Source organism: Athene noctua, chromosome 9 (assembly GCF_965140245.1).
Source record: "Athene noctua chromosome 9, bAthNoc1.hap1.1, whole genome shotgun sequence".
Classification (NCBI taxonomy): domain Eukaryota; kingdom Metazoa; phylum Chordata; class Aves; order Strigiformes; family Strigidae; genus Athene; species Athene noctua.
In genome coordinates, this window is record NC_134045.1 from 12,225,360 (window position 1) to 12,248,299 (window position 22,940).

Below are 22,940 nucleotides of genomic sequence, written 5' to 3' on the forward strand. Positions count from 1 at the left end.
AAAAAATTCTACATTTTTAATTGTTGGGTTTTTAGGGAGGCCATGTGGGGATGAGGGGGTGGAAAGGGAGAAACAAACCAACTCGCTTCTGCACAGACGTTGTGAATGTAAAGAATTAAGAACTCCAGCAGGAGACAGCGAGTTTGGTCCAAAAGAAGAGAATGCCAAATGCAGTTAACTCTGGGAATAGTTAATGCACGCTTCACGCTGCAAAACATAATTTCCCCTCTTCTGCCCCTCAGGTACAGCTCGAAGCCCAATAAGTTCGCCTGAAAGAGGCCGTTCCCGAGGAGCCAGCAGAGGCAGAGCTTCGTGCATGGCCAGACAGCCGGCTCCCTCCAGCCCCGCCGGCGGCTGCGCGGCGGCAGGCTCGGCTCGGAGGCAGGCTCGGCTCGGAGGCTGAGCCGCTGCCGAGCGGAGGGCAGAGCTGCGCCTTTCGCCGGGGTCAGAGGGAGCTGCTCGCTCAGCCGCAGAATCTTGGACGGCAGCGGCAGTGCCGCCCCTGGCAGGGAGCGCTTGCCCGCCTCGCTGCCCTGATCCTTGCTGGGAGGGGGAGATGGAGACTGCAGTGCTGGAGAGCTCGGGCTGGAGCAGGGTGAAGGGCTGCAACAGGTAAGGGGAGCAGGGAGGGACTGTGTGGGCCAGCCACCAGGAGGGTTTTTTTTTTCTGGGGGGGGGCAGTACTGGGAGAGCAAGTCGAAGCAACTTGTGTGCCTGAGGATGACCTGTGGGACTGTCCTTTCGACTTAAACGGAAGGGTGGTCTGGGAGGGGAGTTACCAGAGTGTTTTTTCTGGAAGCACCTCCAGTGGGATGTGCAGGGGGAGAGGGGGGAGGCCAAGGTTCTGTGGGAACCCCTGCAGTGCAGAAATCCTGGAAGAGGGGGGGCTTGCAGAATTACTTTTCTTGCTTCTTCCCAGGCAGGGTCAGTCAGGGAAGCACAGCATATACTCTGCCTGCTAAGAGTTGCCAGAAGGCCTCTCTTGTTGCTTGCCTGGAAAGAAAGAGGCCTTGTGTTTCTGTGGAGAGTGAAACAAGCTGTGTACCTTGCTGTGGGAGAAGAGGGCTTGGGCAGGGCTACCAGTAATCAGTCCCTGTGTCCTGGGGCTTTGCTCCTCTCTGCTGTCAACACTCCTGCTGGAAACCCAGTGTGGACTTGAGGCTCTGATGCCTGTGCTGTGGATATCTGAATTAGGTGCGCTTCTGCACCTTCTTCCTCTCCCCATGTCAACTTTGACCGTTCTGTTGGACAAGTGAAGAAGATGATGCTGTTTGCCCTTGCTTTATACCTGTGTTAGTGGGGAGACGTGGTAATGATCCATGTTACGTTTCACTAGTTGCATTTAGTTTCTTAAGAGTATGAGATTCCTAAAATGAAACAGTTGCTTTTCAGAACTCAGGACGTGTATGGGATGCTGAAAAGCTGTGTTTGGGAATTTTCCTTCAGGAGGGAGTTGTGGAACTATTGCAGAATGGTTCTAGCATTGCACAGGTGTCTAGACTTGCAGAAAGATTCCCAAGGGTCTCTTGCTTCTTGTGCCTAGGTCGCTAACAAAAATGGGTTCAGTGTCATGAGTCTTCCTCTCAGAATGCTGCTACCAGCACTCTTGTTATTGATGACCTTTTAATTTTTATTCAACTGCAGTGTAGCAAGTCATATATGTTTTGATCTTATCCTCATACCTTCTTTTTTGTGCCTCCATGCTGTATTTTGGAGAGTTGTTGGGGGAGACTCTGAAATGGTGCTAAGCTATCAGAAGAAAGAAGACCTGAAGAAGAGATATTGGAAGAGTTTGAGCAAAATGAAAACAGAAGATATGAATAATTGTCATTTGTATTAGTAATTTGTTGTGTCCAGTATGTTAGAAGAAATACCAGTGCATCAACTTCAGTTACATTTTCAATCAGAAGTGTTGTCAATTTCTTGCCAGAGACATCCAGCAGTAGTGCTATTTTTATTTTTTTGTCTATGCAACACTTACTCAAGGACTAGAGGATTACAGGAGGACTCTTGCTTTGTTTGCAATTAATTGTCATCCAGTTTATAGTGGAAATTCTTATTTCATTGTTACACTTCATGCTAATAAATTTTAATGTGCTTTTGATATTGTAGACTTCAGGGTCATTTAAGTCAGGGGCATCCTCCTTGAGCTGCTTCTATACTTGACAGTGTTTACTAGTTTTGTCAGTAGTAAATAACCCTTTTGAAAAGATAAATATAATAGTGAAAATGAACATGATCCTGAACCTTTTCTGTTAATAAAAATCCCATGTCACTAATTGCATGATAGTTATTTTGGTGTTGCTGTCACAGTTCTATATTTATCTCTCTGTTTTCAAATAAAAGTGCTAAGTCTTTAAAAAAACCCAAACAAACCAAAAAACAACCCAAAACAAACAAACAAACAAAAAAAAAACCAAAAAAACCCCAAAATGTCATATTGCTCATGCCAACAGTTCTTTCCTTCAAAATTTAATGTAAAACACTGCAGGGTATTGGTCAGGCTGCCTGATCTGCTGACCTCATAAATACCATTTCCACTGAAAGAATGGAGAAGCATTTTGTTCTTTCCCATGCATGTGATATTATTCCTGATTTCATAATTGTTAAAATCTGGTCTACGGGACTTGAAATTTCATGGGTCAGTTCTCCTTCCTACTTTGATTCTCCCCAAGTTCTGGGGCATATGTTAAGTCTGGTTTTAAGGTTATTGATTTACGTGGATCTACAACTCCCTTTGGAACGTTTTTATCATTTTCTGTATCTGGTTTTGTATTTCAGGTCTGTCAACAGAGCTGAATTTCGCTATGATTCTTTGGTTGAGGTGTGTGGAAAGAGAAGCTTCTGATGTCTCTCTTTTTAATCTGGTTTTATTGTTCCTTTGTTATCTCCTTTCAAGTGATTAATCTCACTATTTTAGTCTTTGAAGAGCCTTTCCAAAGGCTTGATTGTTCTTAGAACCCAGAGGACTGCAGCCCCTAGTTTTGAAACGCCTCTCTTGAAATGACAGGACCAGTTCTATCCAGAATAGTGAGATGAGGCTCAGCAGTTATTACATGCATAACAGAAATACTAATCCAGGTAGCCATGCAGTTTGTCATGTGGTCAACCTCTTGCAGTGATGTATTGGGCAGAGATCTTCACTCAGTTTTCAGCAATATCACCAGGTCCCTCTTGCAGTTTGATTAAGCTGAGAGCCCTGCTAGTAAGTGACCACTATTAATATACATAAACTTACCAGCTTTGTATTTTTCTTATTGTGTACATGAAAAATGGCACAGTATTGACCAAACTCAGAATTAAATTATTTGCCTTGGCTGAGCTAGGCAATCAGTGAGTCTTAAAACACTAGTGTTTAACATAACATTTTAATCTGTGAAAGTCATATTTATTTTCCTGATACACATAGTGAAAAGACTTCATAGACTAGAAAGGACTTTGGAACACATATGTTGAGAGAAAAATCAGTTTCTCTCTGTAACAGGAAGAGCAGGATATTTCATTATTAAAGTAGAGGTGCCAGGGCTCAGTTTTCAAGAACAGTTTTAAATTCCAGTGGGTTGTTAAATGAGATTTTTCTGCTGACGTAAATTTGCATAGCTGTGTTTCAGTGCAAATTCTCGTGACTTAGTTTGCCTGTGGTATCTTATGACAGAAGCCAGGAAAGAGAGTTGTTACAGAAATATGTCCCGGTCCTATTGCCTCAGTTGTTGCATGCAGTAGATACGCTTGCATGAGACAAGGATTATTTGGATGACTAGCACTTTGTAAGAAATGCTTCCATATTTCTTCTGTTTTATTTTGTCTTGTGGCCTTATGTAACAGAACTGAATTCCTTTGGCCATGTTTTCAAGATCATATCAAACTTCTGGATAACTGTAGAGACATTTAATAGTTTGTGGCAAACACATGGTAGAATGATGCTGTTGTCCAAAAATTAAGATGTCTAGATTAGTTTTTTGAAAATGACTGAATGTTGCAGGGTCAAAGCTGTCCGGTGTTATCTGGTGATGATCACGTTAAGTTCCATCAGTCTAGGGCTTTGGGTACATAACCTGTTCTAGTCCTCTGACAAACTTTTCTTGCTTTAAATGTTTCTAATATTTTATTAAAGATGCAGAAGAAGAACAGTCAAAAGCATTGAAATATCTTATCCAGTAAGGTATTTATTTGAATAACATCCATTATTATTTTCTCTTGAAATGGTAGATGATTTTATAGGGGGCTGCTCCCCTCTGTCTACCAGCAATCTTTTAGAAGACTTGAATACTCATCCTGTGTGGGAAAGGAAATAGTTGAATTGGTCTGGAGATGTTTTAAGACAAAACAAGTGAAGTGCTTATGGAAATGCAGAGAACACGGTATCAAGGACAGAAACACAGTTTTTCTTTCTGATGCAATTTTATGTCTTTTTATGGCTGAATTGGTCATAGTGTAAGGTAGTATTAGCTCCTCTGAAACCAGGCAAACTGATGCTCAGGTTCTCTAGGCCAACTAGTCAATACCCACAGGTTTGGTCATGACTGTTTTATATTAGTAACAGTGGTAATATGCAGCCAAATCCCTTTGGTTATGCTTCAGCAGCTGGGAAGATAAATTAGTCCTGTATAACCACAGATCAACTGCAGAATGATAATTTTAGTTTAGTGTTTAAGCATGTTTTTAATGTTCCCCTTATTGTAATATGTTTTGAGCAAAGCTGGAAAATGTTGTAAATGCAATGTTGGGATGTTGTTTCTAAATTGATTAGGAGCTGGTCTGGTTAGTGCTATTAATGTTAGTATGTTCCAAAGAAAGGAGGGCTCTTTATTCAGGTTGACTTCACATGTATCCTCTTAATTTGAAGTTGTGTGACTATATTTTATATTTTCTGAATATATCTGTCACACCTTAATGGTGACAACATACCATACCACACTGTGTTTCTGTCTTACTGTATCTACACTAAGTCTAATGAATACTTCTGCACAAAGGCTATTGTACATAGTGCAGCTGAGTGAGCTCCTGTCTGACTCAGCCTTTTACCTCTGCAGTTCATGGGGATTGCCCTCCTGTTACACCATGGCCAGGTTGCAGGCTAACCCTGTGTCTATTCTTAGGGTCAGAGGAAGAATGCAAGATACTGCTTGCTGTATCTGTGCAGCCATAAAGCATTTTTGCAGGCTTGAAGGGACTGTTACACGGTAGGAAGCATTAAGCACTTTAGAGCAAGCAAGCAAGGTGAGGTCTGGCCACACACGACCACTTGTAGGAGAATTTTAAACCCTTTGCCGTGACAGTTTACATCTTTGCCTGCAACATTGGTAATGTACTGTAGAAGTACAGTCCTTTATATCTTGAGACATTTTTTTGTACATTCCTTCTGATGCAGTTGCTGATCTGCCAAACTTCCTCTACAAGTGGTGCAGCTTTTCATTTTTGACTGGCTTTCTTCTCATAAAGCCCAATACTTCAGCCTTCCCAATCCAGTGGAGACCCTCTCTGCTGTGTTAACTCTGTTTGTGCCTGCCTCTTTGTGTATCTACTTTCTGTCATCTCTGAGATTAATTTAAAATAATTCTTTCCTTTGGTAGCCCTTTCCAGTTTTCTCCACTACCTTTATAGGTTGTTCATGCTGTGTTTTTCCTTTTTGAACTTAATTTTTTTTTCTTGTTTAGAAGAACCCTGTTGATAGACAGTATTAGGATCTCTGCTGGAAACCAGTAATATGTTAATTCTGGCTGAAGTGTTGGCTACCCACATCTCTCATTGGTTCCTCAGGAAATGATAGATACCGATATATATAGTTATTTTGTTGAGAAGCCTACAGTTTTGCAAAACACTTAAGAATGTGCTTGATGTGAAAAATATGTTCATCCAGTTGAAAGCAACAGGATGCTTGATGTTCTTAAAGCACTTAAGCATAAGTTTTACCAGCCATGTATACCTGCAGGCTAGATAATAGAAGTAAGAGGGTTGTTTTATATTTAGACCATTAGATAAAAGTGGCCTTTTAAAAATTGGAACATTCTTTTAGAAGGAATCACAGGCAACACTCAGCTACTTTTAAGGTGGATCTTGACAAGATGGCAAATGTGTGTTTGTAAAGAAAAGAAGACAGATGTGGAGGTGTGTTCTGTATTTACAGTTAAGTCCAAGTTAGCAAGCTTGTTTCTTTGTTTAATAAGTTACTTTATTAAACATTACTTTATTGACTCTGCTTGGCATACTGCTATGAAAAAAGTTGCTCTGAATTGTAAATTTATGCAGTAGTTGAGGTTTGGTTTCTGTGCCTGTTTTTCCAAGGAGATAAACTGTACCTGTTTCTTTGGCTGGCATTGCTTACTTTATCATCTCTACAGGATAGGAGCACGACTCTTCTTTCTCCCAGTTACCGTGTAGGAGCCCAGAATAATTACCCTATTGGTTGTTCCTTAAATAAACACCTATCCAGGTTCATGACTGAGCATGAAGTTTCTCATGGTTCAGAGTTTAATGTTACAAGGGAATAAAATACTTGTCACTAAATGGTAGTGAAAACACAGTAGGAAGTATTTTGTTCAGGGAATACGAGCTATTGTCCTACCCTTGTCCAGAAAGCAACATACATCAAATAGAAGATGTCTTTCTTACATTCTAGCTAAATCAATGTTATTTCTTCCAGAATACTGCTGCTTCCATTCCTAGAGATAAAAAAACATAGCTCACTGTCAGTAGATAATTCCTCCTCTTGGGCTTTCTGTCCTTGACCAGTAGAAGTTTTTATTTTTCTTAGACAAGGAAGACTTTCTTTATCCCCGGAAGATTAAATTGCCTTGCTGGCAAATCTAGCTCACTGAAGAAACGGAGGAGGAAGAGCAGGTAGGGAACAAATAGAAAAGAAAATAATTTTAGGGTATCTTTACAGTCTCCTATTGTTAGGATGTCAATTACGATCATATATCACCTATACCACAAAACTTGTCATACCTTAGGGTATTCTCTTTTTTTTTTTTTTTTTTTTTTTTTTACCCAACTACTAGAAAATGTATCAATTATCCATAGGAAGGTTTTTTTATTGCTGGACTGGTCTTTAAAGTATAGCTGTGATGCTCAAAGAGATTTACATTTTAGCATCCCGTTCAGAAGCATGAATATTAAAAGATCATAGTTGTGGGTGGTTTTTTTTTTTTTTTATGGAATTGTGCATTCCATGGGAATAATGCAGAAAATAGTGCCATTTTCAACTTTTTTAGTTGGTACTGCTGTGTTTTAAATGCTGTTAACCTCACACTACAGAATGGCTAAAAATGGTAGATTAAGTAGTGTATTCTATGGCTGGGCTCTGATTTAACACTGTAACACTCCTTTTGATGAGCGCACAGTGCATTCAGTTACTGTAAACATGGGTTTTCCAAAATGGTGTATAGGTGTAGAAAGGAGGTTAATGAACCCAGTTACTGAGGGGGAAAAAAAAAAAAAAAGCGCTTCTCTAATTGACAAAAAGGTCTGCAGGGAGTCAGCCAGGTTGCACACAGGTGAAGCAAGCAGGCTGTGGTCTGTGATCCTGGACGGTGGTTAGTTATTGATGGCTGCATTAGGCATTCTGATTACCGAGACAGCTGTGGTGTGCTTAGCTCTTAGCAGTGTTTTTCTGCCTCCACAGCAATCAGATTTTCAGAGTATCAGGAAAGAAGGGAAGCACCTATTCACAGAATATGTCAACTTGCAAACTTTAGGTACAGATCTTTCCTTTTCTCGGTGATGTGGGAACAAGACCGACTTAACTTATGTTCCTTGGAGCCCATGTGTTCATCCCACCCTTGGAAGCACAGTGCAACTCCATCACTATACCCTGGTAGTGCTTGTGTGACCTTTTGAGGGCAGCTCCTGTCCCAGAGGCTTTGATGTCAAGTTTCAGCATTGATTGTGACCGGAGAAGGTTTGTCAGAAGGGCTCCCAGCTCTCACTGGGAACAGAAGACAGAGGGTAGGTAATGAATAGAGCTAAAAGGTCAGAGGTATCTTCTAGTTCAGCTCTCCCTTGGTCAAGTTCTCCCTCTTGATCTACCTAGTTCTTACGTAGACTCAGTCCTCAGTTTCCTTTCAATTAGAGCTTCATCCTACTTTTCTGTCCCTTCCAGTTTGTGTATCACTTGTATTTCTTCTTTGCTTTCATGACTCAGGACTTCTTTTCCTCTTTTCCTTCATGCTATGTCATTTCTTCTGGCTGGAACAGTGTCCTCCTTTTCTGAAAGGAAACATCAGTCCAGCAAGGAAGATTAAAGTAGATTTTTAGAATAAATTCATAGGGAGTCTCAACCCCTTGAAAAAACTGGAAGAAAATGGCAGTGAGTTTCAATTATAGCGAGCTTTATTTCTGAACAGTATAATGTAATTCATAGTGTTATCAATATCTATAAAAGCATAAAGACAGCAGTAGGAGTTACAAAAAACATAATAAAATCAAAAGCCTTATGAAAAGTACAAAATTAAACTTCAAAATACTGTAGAAGAGGAGGAAGGACCAGGGCTAGAACTGCAAATCGTAGGCTATTCTGGAAAAAAACAACTTTGGGAAGATCTAAAATTGAAGCCAGAAGATGGAGGAAGCCCCCCAAACTAACAAAAGAGCAGCTTATCTCAGTCAATTCTAGCTGAATAGGTTAGGAACCGAAGAGGAAGGGAATGTTAAGCAAATTTGGTTTATATTGCATGCAGAAAGAGGAAAATAATCACAAATTTTCTCTGAGTAAAGGGTGTCAAAGAAGCACTGTCAGTTTGACTTATTGCTGAGACAGTGTTTAAAAAATAAACAAACAACCTCTCGGCTTTTTCTTCAACCTTCCTCTCTAAAAAACCCCACTAAAACTCAAAAAATAGAAATCTCAAAAATGATCAGTCAAAACAACAGATTCTCCTTTAAACTTACTGTGTTAGAGGTTAGATCACAAATTCTCTTGCCCTATGATAAATGTGATTAAAACCATAGGGATTCCCTCCCATACCACCTTGAAAAGCAAATAACGCAATGAAGAACTGTATCGATGAAGTGTTGCATGCTCTACTGTGTGCAGTTAATGCTGCACTTCATACCAGCAGCAGCTGCTGTTACCAGTGTGAAGATCTGGATAACCTGTCCATTTTCCCCAAAATGGGAACTGTGTCTGCCACCAGTGTGGACCTACAACTTGTGTCATGGGCACCATGCCTTGAAGGCTTACGACCTTTTGTTTTAAATAAAACCAGAACTGAATGAGATTTTGATGAGAGAACATCAATAAGATAATGGCAAGTTGGATCAAGAGCTACACAATGGGTTTTCTTTTTTTGTCATAGGGATGATTATCATTATTTTGCCCCAAAGACTAGATTTTGGAATCTGCCTAACTTTGAGGGGTTTTTTACTGAAGAAAATGATGATTTACGTCAGTTCTCATGTAAGAATCTGCTTCATTGCGTAATACAGCTGTTACCTTAAAAGTTCTGCCTACGGCCTGTGCAGCATTATGGATTGTTACATTTGGAATAAGGAATGCTTCTTGCAGTTACACAACTTAAACAAGTGATGCAATGGGTGAATCTTTCCTTGTGATTTGTAAAAGAAGGGTTGCAGTTTTCCCATTTCCAGTTAACTAAAGTGTTTTGACTCAGTGACAGACTCAGTTCAAGAAATGACAAAGAAACCTTAGACAAAACAACGGTTTTTAATGTTATTAGTATCTTGGGTTGTTCCTGAGTCAGAGTTGTTACTTCTACTTGAGCCTAACAATGCCTACTTTTTTTTTTTTTTTTGCTAGTAAAATGTTAGGCACCTAAGACTAATGCATGTTACTAGTATTAGGGTATTCGAGACTTTTTCCTTGTCAAATAAGCAAATTCTTGGTTTGGCTTTTCAAAACTGAGGTGTTTAAGTTTGCTGTTGTGTTTTCATAATGCCGTCTCAGTAAGCTGATTTGTTTGTGTTTGAGTTACTTCTAAATGTTCTTCTTTGGAAACAGGAAAATTGGAGATATTTATCCCAGGCTACAGAATTAAAGAACAAAATCTGTGTCATTTGCTGGTAGGCCCTGGTGTGTGTCAGGTCTGTGTTTTCAACCCCACAGACCCCGATGTAATTCTCAGCTCTTGGCGTGATACCACCTGCTAATAGGAACTGCTCTTGCAGAATTCTGCTAGCCATAATAAGGTGTACATTGTATAAGAATAAAAACAGCTCAGCTTTATTACGTGGCTTGCATGCCCGGTAATGAATAGAAGGAAGACACATTCCTTCACGAACAGCAAAATTTAATATAGTCTCTTCCTGGAGTTGCACCAGTGGGACTGAAAGTTTATCTCAGCATTCCAAGGGCAATAAAAATCTAAATTTAAACTCAAAACGTCTTGCTGGGGCAAGAGTACCCGGAGGCTCTGTACTGTTCAAACTTTGTTTAGGTCATAACTGCTTATGTAAAGTTAGTTTATATCAGCTAGTTAAGTTTTATTTTTTCAAGCAGCACCTCTACTGCTAGGAGAGACATAGCAAGTGGAGAGGATGCATCTGAAAGTTCAGCTCTGCTTTACTGTTGCATTTAATTTGGCTTCTTACAGCGTACCGCACAACTCTGAAGAAATCCCTAGCTCTTAACTTTCATTGTGCAGATGTCTTTAAATCTATTCTAAATCATGCCCGTAGTTAAGACATCTCAGATATCAGGGATTTAAGGTAAATATGAAGGGAAGTGAAAAAGATACTGAGTGAAGGCCAGTTATAGCAGGTAAACTGTTAACTGTGAACTCAGATTGGAAAGACCAAATATAAAAAGTAACCAGATGCTGGCTGGTGGGCTCTCAGTTCAGAGTTTCAGTGGTGGCTTGTTCTCTTTGCCTGTAGTTTTAAACATGGGATGGGGAGAGGAGAAGATCAGATGCCATGTCTGCAACGTGAATATGAGCAAGATGGGATAAGGGAGTGAACTAGAGACTTTCCTGAGGTCACATGAATAATCTGGTGGCAGAGACACATGTGAACACTTTGTGAGATTGAGTCACCACATATTCCAAGACCCTTATAACCTCTCTTCTTTCTGGAGAGGGCATGGCTGCTGGATTTAGCCACCGTAAAGGAGAAGGGGCGGTTGGAGGAGTGTAGGAGGGGGTAATTTTGGTGAGAAAACTTGAGGGGAAGCAGTATTCTCGTTCAGTGCCATTTTCTAGCCATGTTCCATTTCTGCATCCCACTCACGTACACAGGAATACAACTACGCTTCCACATAGCGGGCAGGGAAGAAGTAAAGGAGAGCAGGTTTCAACAGAGTTGAGCTTAATGCCACAAATGCTTGTTTTATTTTAGCTTGCGAAGTCTGTCAGCCTAACTTAGCAGAATCAAATGTTTTTGAGTTTTCTTTGAACAGATATCAATGTGAGGTATCAATGGGATGTGAAAAGTGCTGTGTCTCTGACTTCTGTAAGAGAAACTGAAAATTTCTAATCATTTAAAATACAATTTCTGGGTGACCCATTACAGTTACAAAATGTGTTTGTTTAATCTCTGTTCATTGAAATAGTTGTGCTATGGGAAACATATCTTTAAGGAATTTGATATGATGACAAAGATTGTAAATTACAGTGAATCAGACTAAATTACATAAACATACCTCTTCTTATTCAGGAAAAGTCAAAAAAAGGTTTGAGTACGTTGGAAGACTAATATGCATATGATGTAATCTCCAAAACTGTCGGTCTCTAAAACTATGGGTAAGTACACAAAGAAAATAGTTGAGAAGTCCTCGCCTTTTATAAATGTTGAGATATGTTTACAAATCATGTGTCTCCCGATAAATGTTCCCACTTCTTTCTGTTTCCTCTTCATCTTAACTGCCAGTCCTCCCCCCATTTCCATCAGCTTTATGTACCATTTGTTGGTTTTGCCTGCCTTCCCAGATACACTTAGATTACCTGCTTCACCATGTCTACTTTTTGCATTCACTGGCATTCAGCCATTTGCATTACTAATTTTTTTTCAGTCCCATAATAGCATTTTAATACAGTTATAGGGTCTATTTCTTTGTTGTTTGTGCACTGAAATTCCCACTAGTCAGATTTCTTTTGGTGTGCAGGCATGCAGGATTTCCTCTGATGTCTGTTGTTGTCTGGGCTTCCAGCTAAGAGAGCCACAGCTGACTCAGCTTTCCTGAAAGCTAAGATGCCACATGCTTTCTTATTTTCCTTGACTACCCTGCTTCACACATACTACATTCAAAGTTTTTTTGTTAGTTTTATTACAGCATTTTTGTAAGATTGTTTGTCTTCACCAAGACAGCTTTCCACCCGTGAACAAATGTTAGCTATTCCTAAGATGCATGTGTGCATGTTTCAACAGTACTTACCACCATGATCTTAAAAGGTAAATATTTATTATTCAGTAAAACTGTTACTTTTAACTGTGGACATGCTCGAGCATGTTGCTGGATTGAATTGTGTTAAGACTGGACAAACATCTAAATGTTTCTAATCTTTCCCAAATTTATTTAGGTATTTATGAGAAAAAAGATTGTTGTTCCTCTTAGTGTCTTTTACATGTGCTTTTTTTGCTCCAACCCTAATTGTCTGGGAGCTATAGAAAATGCGAATTTTCAAAGCAAATGAAACATCAGTTACAGACTTACAAGCTTCTCTGGAACATAGCTGCTTCCTCTAACTCACTGAAGACATTGCTTTGGGGAACAAAAAATGTATTTGTTCTCTGGCACTTCATTATTTGGCTTCCTTGAAACAGCCAGTTAAGGAGCTGGCTGTTTCTGATGGCAATAACAGTTGCTGCAATCCAAATGAAGCATTTGACTGCAGTTCCAAGATACATGACATAAGTTACAGCATGGATAATGTCTCCGTTACATGTCAAACAACTTCACTCATTTGCTTCACAAAGCCACCTAAACAATTCTATACTAATCATTTAAAGCTGTTGGTATCATAATCAAGTACTTGGCTATTCTTACTGGCTTTTTGGATTTCTTTGTAATTATTGTGTAGTCTTTATATTGCATGTTCTTCTCCGTAATCTCACTGATTTTTATTTTAACTCACAGTACCAACAGTTGCAGTTCCTTATCTTTTTAGATTTACTTCACAAGAGCAAACACAGAGAAGGGAATTGTACAAGTGCAACTGTGTGCCTGAGAATGCCTAGTGAGATTTGCAAAGGCCTGGTTAAATGTCCTACTAGCCACACACACATTTTACAAAGATTTCATAACACCTGTTGATTTTATGCAAACATGGTGCAATGTATGGTGCTACAAACATGGACATCAGGAAGCGTGTAGAGAAGATGAAGTTAGTTATTACTTGACATTAAAAATCGCAGAGCTACTAGAAAAAGAAAAATAGCTTTAGTATCTTTTCCCTTCTCTTTAATAATAATAGTAATTAAATTTTAATATGTGAGTTCTTTGTAGGTCATTAGTGGTATAACTCTGCATATATGTGTCTGCTTCAAAAAACAGTTCTGTCCATAGTCTTGTAATGTTGAATTTTACCTGGCAGTTTTATTTGAACTTAATTTCTTTTTCTTCTAATGCTATTACCCTGAGAGTTATGAGACAGGCCATCAGCTGACAGCACCAGGGGAAGGATAGGTATTGGCAATGGCATAAAAGCAGAAGGGGTGGAAAATATAGCTATTGTAGCATTTATCAGTATTCTACTAATAGTCTGCTCAGAAACAACTCTGGAATAAAATAGACATTCATACTGCAATTTCTTTTAAAGGTTGAAGCTATTCATCTGCAGGGTTACAAGACAAAAGTCCAAACCTCACCGATATTATAGCTGTTTCGTTGTATTTTTATAAGAAGAACACCCTTAAAAAACCATTGCCTTAGGTGTAAATATTCCACCCCATTCCCTTTGGAGGGAATGCAAATACAGCCAACCATCCTTCCTAGAATGCTTTTTAAGTAGTGTCTTTACCTGTGAAAACAAAGCTATCTATAGCCAAATATTCGAAGCAAGCAATGGAGTCAAGAGGCTTATAGTTTAGGGTTTGATCAACCACCTGTTGAAGTGTACAGAAAGGCTCTTGTTTTCCATGGATTTTATATTGTTTCAGTGAAGGAGCATGGTTTCACTGTGTGTAACCAGGTAGAGGGATGCTCCACAAGAGCTCATTATTTTTACTGTAGAAGAGACTTGAGCCAAGAGGGTGGGAACGGTGTCCAGAGACAGCAGCCAAGTCTGTGAGTTCAGAAACCCACCAGACACCGTGCTACATGGATGCACGTAATATCTGTGGAGACCTTTGTAATTCTGATTCTGGGTGGCAGCTGCGCTGTTACCTGTGTTCTCTTTCAGTGCCCCTAGTGAACATACACGTTTTAGGCTGAAATGGAAATTCTTACTCACAGAAATGATTCACTTAGGATTTTTAGGGGAGGACAGTTTAGATTCTGGGCTGGATTCAGACCATCTAACTCGTGTATCTAAGACACCTGGATTAGGAGCTGGGGAGAACTCTCATGTAGACACCCTCTGACTTGGCCTCTGCAGATGTCTCTCTGACATTACAACATTTCTAGGGCAGCTGCTTTCCTAAATTAGGGACTTCACCAAAGTTGTTTCATAGAGGCAAACTTGTGAACCCCAAGTCAGTGGGGATAAAAGAAAGAAAACAACCCACAAAAAAAAAAAAAAAAAAAAAAAAAGGTCAGGCACTTGTTGGCTTGGTGTTAGCAGACCTGTGACCTATTCCTACTCTTCCATTGGAGGCATTACACTTACAATCTTAAACAAAGTTGACATTTTCTTTCAAGTTGATATGCTTCAGATTTTGTCCAAGGTCTTATTTAAAAGAGCTCATTTCCTTTTTTGTTACAGTGTGATTGTTAAGCAGGGAGAAAGAATTTCAGTGAACGATGCGGGTTGTCAAAGATGGCATTTCAGAATTCAAAAATACTCCCCAGAAAGGGTTATAGTTACCCAACAGTTTCTTCAGGAAAAACAGGGAATTCATTAAAAAATTAAATGCTTTTCATGTACTCAAATACTTCATTTCTGTGTTAGTGAAATCAGTCTGGTTTGTTTCAAGTTTTAAGATGTGTAGAGAGGATTAAAAAGGAAAAAACCCCAACATTTTGAATTGCAAAAATGAGCTATTATTTTACATTCTGGTTGAGAAAATTAGATAGAATACTTATTCAGAAAAGCTGTATTTTCTTACAAATATTTAAAGTAAAGAAATTGTTCTTTTTAGAAATCCTGTTTTCTGAAATTAAACTGCTATATAATTTTCAGTTGGACTATTTTATTGTTTTAATTGTAGAACAGACACAGTTAACTGGGATCCTTGATAAAACCTACTTAGTCAAAATATTAGAACACAGAAATGGGTTCAGATTACCTTAGAAAGCACTTGTCATGTTCAAGATTACTGGCAGAGAAAGGAAGATGAAGAAAGGCAATACCGTATCAGTATTCCCAGTTGTAAGCTTTTGGTGTTACTTTCTATATGTTTTACTTCATTCATTCTTCCATAGTCAGTCATGTATGTTTAGATTTATGGAAGCTGAGTAAGAATGTTTAAAGAAAATACTGCTTTCAGGTTAAGTAAGGACAAGAAGTATTTGGTAACTCTGTAATAATTACACTAATGTCTTCTAGTTTTTGCAGTTCTCACTAGCCAGCCCTTGAAGGAAAATATTTTGTGTGCACGTTTCTGTTGTCTGCCTTGTGTCAGAAAATGCATGTAAAATGCTACCAAGTCTGACACCTAGTTTGTCTCCAGTGTTTTCCTTATGTAAATGACTATACAGCTGCATGGAAATAGGAAAAATGTCTCCTGTTTCAAACAAAACTTCCAGCTTTCTGGAGTTTGAAGTCAATGGAAGGGAATATAACTGGGCTTATTTTATGTGAGATAAACAAGCATGAGAAAGTCTGAGAGCTGAACTTAGCTCTCTTTTTTTGGTGAAAGTTTCTGTCAAGTAAAATGCATAGGTGAAATGAAATTAACCCTACTGCTCTCCAATTCATGTATGAGGGATTTTTGCCATATGCTTTTTTTTGTCCAGTTTTATGGACAACATTGAGGTTTCCATTGTCTCAAAGCCCTAAGAGCAAGCTTTTGTCTCTTTGCTAGCTGAAATAAAAAGAGACATGGTTCTAATTATGAATTAGAAGAATTTAACATTTAAAAGGTAAAATAGAAACTCTGTTCCAAGTGAGTAAGTTCTGTTGAGTACTTTCGTATTGCAATATTTTAGAAAAATCGCTCACTAAAGATTTTTTTAACGTGGAAGCGTAAGAAGATAACTTCCTTTTTTGACATACTTTACCTTTGCAAAGTTACTGGGCTGTTGACAGGTACAAGAAGACATGTGCTGCACTTACATGCTATTAGTGCAGTAGGGTTTGAAAAATGTCTAATGCATTGGCATATCTGACAATTTAGGGTATTAGTTAAGAGTAAGACACTGTAAATAGAGTGAATTTTAGCTACAGCTGCTGACTTGAGCATTCAGTCAACATCTGCAGTACAGGGCTGAACTATATACAACAAATAATGCCATCTTATGCTATAGGGATGGAAGTTGGCGTTATACAGTGTGTATGGTTCAGTCTGAGAGCAATGGTAATTGCAATATATTGAAGTTTTGCATTGTAATAAAAATTGAGACCATTAGTGGATAACATTTATGTCATTAGTATTTAGTGGCTGTGTGTTGCAGCTTTTTTAGTGCTCATAAAACTGTCTCTGCTTGCAGATATGTGACAGCACTGATATAAATTTAAATATTTAGAAATCCATAAGACATAAAATATAGATAGTAAATAAGGGCATAACATTATAAGCAGAACCTTAATAATTTGGCACACAAATGTTTATATATTTGCATGTCTAGTGAAGAGATTAGCATAATGGTGATCATGGAAGATACTATGGAAGAACTTGATTAAATACAGAATAACAAATAAGGTAAAACTGAAGCACATCATGCAAAAGCAGCAGAGAATTCTTTCAGGTCCCCAAAAGGGAATTTATGATGTTGGAAGGTACACCCCCTACATATATCTGGCAGGATACTGGTTTTTCTCTTTATAGATTTTTTACTAGTTAGAATACCTATTCCACTAACTAGTAGTACAGTTGTTCTTAAGAAGTGTTTATGTTAATTAACCAATAAAAAATAAAGTTGTTAGGGAACCGTAAGATAAAGATTGGCTGACATTTCTTTAACAGTAATGGAACCAGCCAGCACAGGGAAGGTCTATAATATCTAGACCAAAATAACAGTGTCTTGTCAGGAATTTGGAGGCTGGTGTGAGGTCAGTGAAAAAGGTGGCTGAGGAAAGATGTCTTTGGAGGATGGGGTAGGGAGGAGTCCAGGAGGATTTCCATATATACCAAGTGTTGTACATGAGCCAAGTGCACAAGCCACTTTGTTTGATCTTCCCAGTGTAAGATTTTTTGTTCAGGAAATTTGGAAGCCTGTTTGATTTCCTTGCAGAAGATCTCTGTGAAAGCTGTCATCTTCTGTTGGTTTAAGGAATGTCACTTGGATTCTGCTGGCGGTTACTCTAGGATCTTTATGAGCTTCCCACCAAGGTTGATTTTTCCTTAGGAAGTTCTCACCAGGGTTGATTTTTCCTTTAAGAGACTATCCATTGTCCTTTATTATCCCTGGTTTCTGTGTCAGTGACGGATTTGAAGCAAGAGATTCCGAGACTTGTCTTCTGCACACCCCATCCTCATCTTCAGCTCTGACCTTTACATCTTGGATACACCCTGGAGGTTTGTCACAGAGCTCTTGGGGGATTTGGAAATCAAATTACACAGCACTAAAGGAGAACACAGAAACTATAAAAACACTTCACTCGTTAGGAGTGAAGTGACAGGAAGCAATGTTAGAGACTGAATCTTTCCAATTAATTTTCCTTTCAGAGCTCTCGACATTTTTAATTCTAAATGTGTATGAATGCTTTGGCAACATTAGATGTGTCTTTCAGAAGAAAAGAAAACCTTTGACAAACCTACTGAATCTCTTGACTGAACAATAATAATGCCCTGATTGTTTTGGTTCCTTGTAGTTGGGTGAGAAAGATGGTAGTGTGAATGATGGTGGGAATGTACATTTGCAGAGAGCTTGTGGCTTACATTAATAGTTGTTAAGGTTACAAAATGAGATGCTTTTCAGGAGCTCAGGTAATAAGCAGAAGTGAAACATGAGCTTTTTGTACAGTGAATATAAATAATTCTTTCTGTGGCTCCTAGTATTTCTTACGATCTAACTGTGAAGAGTGTTAAACGGGAAATGTTATTGTTCCTTTACAAAACGTGTTTTTGTCTATTTATCCATTCAAAACAGACTAAAATGTAAATCTGTAAAATGCTTTCCATCTTCAAAGCAGCTATTTATATTCATCTAAATTCTGAAATCTTTTTGAAACTTTCATTTTTATTTCTGATTGTGGGATTTAGTGTCACTTCTTAGCACATTGAATACTGATGGCTTTGAACATACGGCATGGCACAAAGCGATAACTTGGCAGTGCGCACTACCCTGCTGAGAGACAATTCTAAAGGAAAAGTGATTTTTATGCTGGGGTTTTGGCTGATTTTAGAATTAAGGGAAATATTAAAGAGCATTTTAAAAATCTTTTAATTCATCTATGCACCAGTAAATTGCTTGTTATGTTATTTATCCAAGTAACAGCTACCTGAGAGCAGAGTCTGCTTTCTGAAGCTGTTCTCTGCATAGTGGCGTACTAAAGCCACTAAGGGACTGAAATCATAATACAAGTGAACAGATGAGTTTTGTAGTAGAGAGTGTTATGCTTGACTGGGTCTGTGCACACTTACCAAAAACATATGTAAAGGCAGACAAGTATTAGAATGATTTAAGAGAACTGGGCTTTCTAGACCCTACTGTGTCATAAGGTAGAAGACAGAATACGGAGTTTCCGTCAGAACCGGGTGAATCTGAGAAAACACCATACTTCAAGGTATTTCTATGGGAATAATTGTAGTTACTGTAGTTACTGTAAAGCCTGATACTAAATCAGAGTGCAGCATATTCCCTTAAGCAGGACAAGCAGGTGTAACATTTTGAGTTGGAAATGATTGTTGAAATGGTGATACGTGAAAATACCTGTAGGATTATATGAAGCAGATTTTCTTATTCTTGAAATGTGTTTTCTCTTCCTGCATTTTCTTACATCTGTTTAAATTCACTTTTGTTCCGACTGCAAGATGATATTGGTATCTAGTTGCTCCCTCATACTTCTTTGTATCTTGCAGGTAGACAGTACATCATCACAGATTCTTATGGGGCAGTTGGCCTTATTAAGTTACCAAAATTACTACAGGTCACAGCTGAGATCCATTAGTGGAATTTAATAGGAAAGCTTGCCCAGTATAGGCTCTGTTGTTCTTACTGCTTGTTACTGCTTTCATAAGAAGCACAGGACATTATTGAAAGATATGTTTATGAAATATACAGTGCAGTACAGCTACACACCAGGTTTATGCCAAATTAGGTCTTGAACCTGAATGGATTCAGGCATCTGCTGCAGTGTAGATTACAGTTCACTGTGTGACCTCACACATGTAGCTTGGCCTCCTCCTGGCTTATTTAATCCATCTGCAAAATCGAGAAAAACAAGTACCTCCATGAAAAAACAGGTATGCATCTGGGCCCAACTGTCCTGGGTAAATAAATGACAGAGAAGGCAGTGGCTCAACTGAAGGGATAATAAAGAGGAAATGTAAGTCTCTTTGTCTCCTACACACATTTATCATTAACTTTGTGGCTACTGTGTTTACATTTATTGGGTATGTTTAGTCTCACTGGACTTCCAGCAGAACAGATCTGGGGTCATCATCTTTCCTGCAATTCAGTACAGGAGGAGCATTATGTGGTTAGTCTTATTGGAGGGAACATAGGCAGCAGGCTTTAGCGACTTGTGAATGAATCAATAAAGCATGTTCCTGTAGGTTTCTGAATTGTCTCTCATTAGGAATGGAATTGGGCAATGGAAGATCGATTTTTGTGGCAAATCAGAGGTTTTTTAGCAGTCCTTTATTTAGACTGTGGATTTTTTGAGTCATAAAGCTTCATCAAAAATACTATACAGGATTTAAGCTGCAACAAGAATTGTAAATAGTTTAAATATCCTTTTTCAGAACACTCTTGTGGACTCAAAATCACATGAGACCCGATCCCCACAGTTAACTAAATCGGTGGAAAGCGGCTGAGCTCCCACAGCTGAGGAACGTGGCTTATGGAGTACCTGACATGATGTCAGTAAGAGTTACCCAAAAAGGGAACTGTTGTCTAAGGATATAGCTGAGAATTGTGTTATTGTGTATCAGAATTGCTTACAACAGCTCTTGACAATTGAGGTGTGTGACATAATTAAACTCTGCTTGAAATGGTGTCATGCTTTGGAATCATCTCAAGTAATTATTGTACAGGTACAAAACAGGCTTAAGTTTTGTCAGAGAGGTGTTTTAAATCTACAGGTTTTTTGCTTCATCACCATGTGGCTGTGAAGTTCTGAAGAAACTTGCCTTTACAGATGCCATTCTCTGAAAATTCTTTCCCTGCATGGCACATATGGGCTTAATTAAGTGTAGTGGTATCACCTTGGCAGTATGTTTTTAGGATAGTGTAACTTGCTTATGGATAATGCAACGTTCATCTAGGAACCTCTGCTTTTAGTACACACGTGTGCCTTCCCAGCATCTTGAACCGGTGTTAGTTTCATGGTCAGTCTGGGGACAGACAAGGACGGTGCTGTATATGCAGTTCTTAATTTTTTAACAGGCTCATCAGGTAGGAATTTGTATTTGCAAATCCTGAGGGAGCTGGGGAAACATGGATGAGCCACACTGCTGAGCACTAGACAAAAATCAGCTGAATCAAAATCGAGAGCCATGTCAACAGTAATAGAAACACAGAGCTTTATTAAGAATTGATAAATTGCCAGGCATTACTTTCCACATAGATAATGTTGTAAGATGTTGTCTATCAATAAGGCACTACATATTCCAAAAGAAGTCTAAACCAAATATGCTATCTTAATATGTATCATCACCTCTTACATGTACTTAGCTTCAGCTCATGTCTGCATACCTGCAGAAGATAACAGTGTTCTCCAGTCATTCTCTTGAGAAGCAGTTACATTAATTTTCTGGTAATTATGATGTAAGAATTGATTCATGTTACCTACACGTAAAGAGTTTGAGTCATTCATTGCTTGGTGCAAACCTGGATCTGCCCAGTTTTTCCCTTCTTGGGGTACCTGCATAGACATCCTTTCTAGCTGACTGCAGAAGCATGTAGAGTTATGTTTATCCCCAAAGGGTGCCCATAAATGCTATACATACAAAATTAAAATGTTACAGCTCTGCTTGTGGTGCAGTAATAGATGCTGATGGTACAGTGCCTTAGTGGGTGGTTTCTAGTTCATTTTTCTGTTACACAGTCATAATTTGTGATCCTGTGTTAGCATTGTTCTGTCAGTCTCAGTGGTCAGGAACTAACTAAGGATGGATGAACTTTGCAGGATCCTAGAGGTCTGGCTAAGGTAAGAGAAATCTGAATAGTTTTTCAGACCTTAATGAGAGGTGGACTTTTCAGGTGGAAATATTTCCCTTTTCAGTGGTGTATCAATTTTTGCAGGATGCCTGAAGCTATGTTCTCTCTCTAGAACAGAGCGTTCCTTAGTTAGGGCGAACATCAGCAGATGTTTCTGAGGGATTTTCCTAAGCAGGGTTTTAATACTGTCTTTGAGGTCCGGAGGAGAACGTGGCTTTAGCCATGTAGAATTCTCTGAATCAGTTCATAATGTAGTAGCTACAATCAAGGGTTTGTCACACATTAGAGAGGAGTAAGATACTGATGATTATTCGTTGTCATGTTTACAAAAGAGGTCTCGCTGGAGACAAACTGATAGCTACCACTCTGGGGGACTGTTTTTGGACTCACTTAAGGTGAATTGGTGTACATTATTTATTTTGATTTTCACAGGATTCATTGCAAAGAAGGCAGAAACTGAAGACTTTATTCTTTCTTACTCAAGAAAAATACCTGTTCAAGTCAGCAAGTAGTTTGTTTGAGTGAGGGCAGTGAAACTAGTCCATAGTGGAAATTTTTTAAAAAGAGAGGTGAGTGATATTTTTCTTTCAAAACTTGAGTGTGGTTAAATGGGAGGAAATGGAAAATATGGTAAGTGGGTTGACCTGAAATTAGAACCATCCCTCAAAGCTGTGGGCAAGTGCTTTCTGTGTTAAACTAGTCATCGTTTCCTTATGAGAGTGCCCCAAAGAGGAATGTATTTGGGTCTGCTCAGGAGGAACATAGGAGATGTCCTTGATTCTGGACTTTGATGAATCTTTCATGGTAAAAAGACATGCCAAGGGCATGAATGTATGCGTGCGATTGCTTGCATGTTTCTGAATGGTAGAATTGCTCATACCTCTGAGCCCAGCTCATCCAGGTTGTAGGGTACCAGCACCTCCATGGGACCAGAAAACGGACTGCCAAAGCGCTGTGTAGCAAAGGGAAGTAGAAGTCAGTGAGTGGGAGTGACAGCCTGCCAAGCTCAATTGAGATGAGCTTTTTAAGTGTGAGGTAATAAATGTTAGTGTAAACTGCTGAGAGAAGATGATGGATTTTCTATTTAGAGATTAAGACTGGAAGTATTTCAGGAGGGTGTGTTTTAGTCAGCTAGGAAGTATGGGTATTGATATAGAGGTAACAGAGAAAAAATCTGACGGTAGAAGTTCAGACCAGAATGTCTGATGGCCCCTTTAGATCTTAACATTTTTTAAAATGTTAAACTGAAGCCTCTCTATGTTAAGGTTTGAGTGGCACATCTCGGTGCACTTGTAAACATCCCAAGCAGCATTAAGGTTTCAGATGGAATTGTAATGTTTGTGTGAACCCATGTTGCCTACCTGAGGACAGTTGGCCTTGCTTGTGTAATGGAGATATCTAG

At 38.9% G+C, this 22,940-nt stretch overlaps 1 long non-coding RNA gene across 1 annotated transcript; it reads left to right on the forward strand.

The window, feature by feature from the left end:
- The first annotated feature begins 551 nt into the window (after positions 1-551).
- On the forward strand, positions 552-22,206 carry LOC141963871 (uncharacterized). The gene is made up of 3 exons (XR_012634225.1): positions 552-612; positions 11,611-11,696; positions 21,971-22,206. It is a non-coding gene; the product is annotated as an uncharacterized LOC141963871 (long non-coding RNA).
- The last annotated feature ends 734 nt before the right edge of the window (positions 22,207-22,940 follow it).